Genomic DNA, 4,530 nt, shown 5'->3' on the forward strand with positions numbered 1-4,530 from the left:
AATATTGAGTTTATCGTGCCACAGCTGATAAGTGGCATTTTATACCACTTAGAACGTCTTAAAATGGCTTAAATTGGTGTCTTGAAATCAAGTATTTTGTGTATTTGATGCGTTTTTCTAGTGTTTATGCATTTCAGGGTTTTAGTTGCATTTCGGGGGAGGAATCATCAAGAATAAGCCTTGGCATGTGTTCACCATTGCGAGAGGAAAGAAACGGGCAGATTACGGCGAAGAAACGGAGCAAAATCAGATTTTTTCCAGTAGAGGTCTGAGCGCCCGCTCAGCATTGCTGAGCAGCCGTACAGCAAGCTGAGCGCCCGCTCAGCTATGCTGAGCAGCCGCGCAGGGTCGAAAAAAAAGACAAATTATTTTAGGACTTCTACTTCTGTTTGGTTTCCACTTCTATGTAATCTGAGTTTTATGGGACTATTATATAAGTAGATTTGAGACGTTTTCACAAGGGTGGATTAAAAGAAGATTGTGTTTCTATGCAAGAAGCGAAGGAGATAAGAAAGAAGACCGATTTAGCACACCGCAACGAAGAGGAAGCATATCTTCTTGTGATTCTTGTTTCGGTGTAACGTTGGATGCTAGTTTTCTTGCTTTGAACTTATTTACTCTTGTGACGTACTCTGTTTTAATATAATTAGTTTAGTTATTATTTTCTTGTATTTGTTTATCATGATTTCATATGAACCCATGATGACGATAAGTTCTATTATGGGCTAATCGTGATTATGGGGTTGCAACGGATTTATTATGGAATTCTTTAGTTAATGGTTTAAAACTTTAGTGTGTGATGATTGTATGATATCTAGTATTGGTTGTGCGTATTCGTCTTATGTGCGTCGCGAACATATAAGATAGGGTGTTGATCTCTTGTGAAGCGACGGTGGATCTTGAGATTTAGAACTTGCCATGCTAGCATAGGTTCATGTACGTTGTGCATGATTAGTGGGTAACTCTAACAGTTTTATTTGCCCTATATAATCAAAAGGAATAACTTGTGCTTAAATCATTGTGTTGTCAATTTCTGTAGACATATAGGAACTCAACATAATTGATGACTATTCAACTTCTATCTTAATTGTGGATGCTTGGTAGAATGGTATTAGTACAATGATAGTTGGCTTTTATCAGTTTCGTGTTATTCGATTAATATCATGACTGTCACATGCTAAAGGTAATAACAATGGCTATAGAAGGAAGTAATAATGAAGTTGTGATCTCATGAGTGTTTTATTATTGATAATTTGAAGTGTTAGTTAAGTGATTAATTAAGTAGTTAATTGTAGTTAATATTTAAGCAACAATTTTAAGTGTTAGTATCTTAACATTGAGAAGTAATCATACATTGGTGAGTGAGTTTAATTAGACAATAATTTAGTCTGAGTCTCTGTGGGAACGAACTAGAAAGTATTCTATATTACTTGCGAACGCGTATACTTGCGTGAATATTAGCGCGTGTTTTCGCCCTAACAAGTTTTTTGGCGCCGCTACCGGGGACTCGGCGTATTTGTGTACTTACCATCATTGGTCATTAGGACTCAGTGATTAGGACGTAGTAGTTACTTATTTTTTCCGGTTGTGTTTCAGGTACTTTAGCAAGCGTTTATGCAAACTCGTTCTCGTGCTCGCAAGAGGACTTTAGATACAGCTGAGGAGACACACGAAGTTCTTGATATTCCGGAGAAGTTAGATTTTGAGGATTCGGATTCAGGAACTGAGCAGAAAGAACCAGTAAACATGGGAGATCGTATTGTTCAAGCTGATCCAGCTCTTATGGATTTTTCTCGGCCTAAAATTGATGACATTCAGTCAAGCATCCTTCATCCGGCTATTCAAGCTAACACCTTTGAAATCAAGCCGGGCACTATTCAGATGGTGCAGAATTCTGTTTCTTTTGGAGGAGCGGCAACTGAAGACCCCAACATGCACATAAGGAATTTTGTCGAGATCTGCAGCACTTTTAAGTATAATGGCGTGACTGATGAGGCTATCAAGTTGAGGCTTTTCCCATTCTCACTGAGGGACAAGGCTAAAGACTGGTTACATTCTGAATGAGCTGGGTCCATCACTACGTGGCAAGATCTTGTGCAAAAGTTTCTGGTGAAGTTTTATCCGATGGCAAAGACTGCTGCTATGAGGAGTGCTCTTACTCAGTTTGCGCAGCAACCTACAGAATCTATGTGCGAGGCTTGGGAACGCTACAAGGAAATGTTGAGAAAATGTCCACATCATGGAATGCCGGATTGGATGGTGATCACTGGTTTCTATAATGGTTTGGGGGCCCAATCTCGGCCCATGCTCGATGCAGCAGCTGGAGGTGCCTTATGGGCTAAAAGCTATACTGAGGCGTATAATCTTATAGAGACGATGGCTGCAAATGAGCATCAAAACCCAACTCAGAGGATGATGTCAGGCAAGGTAGCAGGTATTCTGGAAGTTGATGCAGCCACCGCTATTGCAGCCCAGCTCCAAGCGCTATCAATGAAGGTTGATTCTCTGGCTACATATGGAGTTAATCAAATAGCTATGGTTTGTGAGCTTTGTGCAGGTTCTCATGCTATGGATCAGTGTTCTCTTGTCAATGAATCTGTTCAGTATGTGAATAATTATCAGCGACAACAGCAGCCTGTGCCAGCGACCTATCATCCTAACAACAGAAATCATCCAAATTTCAGCTGGGGGAATAATCAGAATGCTATTCAGCCACCATATCAGCAAGGAGTGAGTAAACAGTTTAACCCACCTGGATTCCAGCAACCACAGCAGTATGCTACAAGGCAATCATATCCTCAACAGGGAAGTACAGCTGCACCTACTAGTGCTGATTTTGAGGAACTTAAGCTGTTGTGCAAGAGTCAGGCGGTTTCTATCAAGACCTTGGAAAATCAAATCGGTCAATTAGCCAATGCAGTGCTCAATCGTCAACCTGGCACTCTTCCCAGTGACACGAAAGTACCAGGCAGGAAGGAAGCTAAAGAGCAAGTCAAGGCTATTACCTTAAGGTCTGGAAAAGTGGCTGATGCTGAAAAGGCAAAAGAAGTAGACGCTGAAATTAGAGATGAAGAATCTAAGCAAAAGGAGAAAGCGGCGAAACCAAGGAAGACTACTGTTGAACACACTCTGCCTGAGGCTAATACAGGGGAGAAACAGCTCTATCCTTCACCACCTTTTCCTAAGAGATTGCAGCAACAAAAGCTGGATAGACAGTTCGGGAAGTTTCTGGAGGTGTTCAAGAAACTTCACATCAATATACCTTTCGCTGAGGCTCTGGAACAAATGCCTAGTTATGCAAAGTTTATGAAGACTATTCTTTCAAGGAAGGTGAAACTGGATGACCTTGAAACCGTTGCTCTCACAGAAGAATGCAACACTGTTCTGCAGCAAAAGTTACCACCAAAACTGAAAGATCCAGGAAGCTTCACCATTCCTTGCACCATTGGCAATCTGACTTTTGACAAGTGCCTTTATGATTTGGGAGCAAGCATTAATCTGATGCCGTTGTCGATCTTTAAAAGGCTGGATCTGCCTGATCCAAAACCCACATACATGTCGCTACAATTGGCTGACCGTTCCATTACTTACCCAAGGGGCATAATTGAGGATGTGCTCGTCAAGGTGGATAAGCTCTTCTTTCCTGCAGATTTTGTTATTCTGGATTTTGAGGAAGATAAGAAGATTCCCATAATCTTGGGAAGGCCTTTCTTGGCTACTGGCCGTACCTTGATAGATGTGCAAAAAGGTGAACTTACTATGCGTGTCCAAGATCAGGATGTGACCTTCAACGTATTCAAGGCAATGAAATTCCCTACAGAAGATGAGGAGTGCTTAAAATTGGATGTGATTGATTCTGCGGTTACTTCGGAACTCGATCGCATGCTAATGTCTGATGCATTGGAAAAGGCCTTAGTGGGGGATTTTGATAGCGATGATGAAGATGGCAACGAGCAATTACAATATCTGAACGCTTCTCCCTGGAAGCGAAAGCTGGACATACCATTTGAATCTCTTGGTACTTCTGACTTTAAGAATGCTGAAGGGAAGCTCAAACCATCAATAGAGGAAGCACCTACCTTGGAGCTCAAGCCATTACCTGAACACTTGAGGTATGCTTTTTTAGGTGATTCATCTACGTTACCTGTTATTATTTCATCTGACCTTTCAGGTAGTGAGGAAGACAAGCTCTTAAGGATTTTGAGAGAATTCAAATCGGCTATAGGATGGACCATAGCAGACATCAAGGGGATAAGTCCTTCATATTGTATGCATAAAATTCTGCTAGAGGAAGGTAGTAAGCCAACTGTGGAACAGCAGCGAAGACTGAATCCCATCATGAAGGAAGTGGTGAAGAAAGAAATTCTCAAATGGCTGGATGCAGGCATCATTTATCCTATTTCTGACAGCTCGTGGGTGAGCCCCGTACAATGTGTACCTAAGAAAGGAGGTATCACGGTGGTCGCAAATGAAAAGAATGAGCTCATCCCTACTCGAACAGTTACAGGATGGAGAGTATGCATGGATTAT

General features: G+C 41.4%; 1 non-coding gene across 1 annotated transcript; it reads right to left on the minus strand.

Moving 5' to 3' along the window:
- Positions 1–2,139: 2,139 nt before the first annotated feature.
- On the minus strand, positions 2,140–2,246 carry LOC141687815 (small nucleolar RNA R71). Its single transcript, XR_012561296.1, has one exon. It is a non-coding gene; the product is annotated as a small nucleolar RNA R71 (small nucleolar RNA).
- Positions 2,247–4,530: the final 2,284 nt, after the last annotated feature.

The sequence above is a fragment of the Apium graveolens genome, chromosome 9, assembly GCF_009905375.1.
Source record: "Apium graveolens cultivar Ventura chromosome 9, ASM990537v1, whole genome shotgun sequence".
NCBI classification, from domain to species: domain Eukaryota; kingdom Viridiplantae; phylum Streptophyta; class Magnoliopsida; order Apiales; family Apiaceae; genus Apium; species Apium graveolens.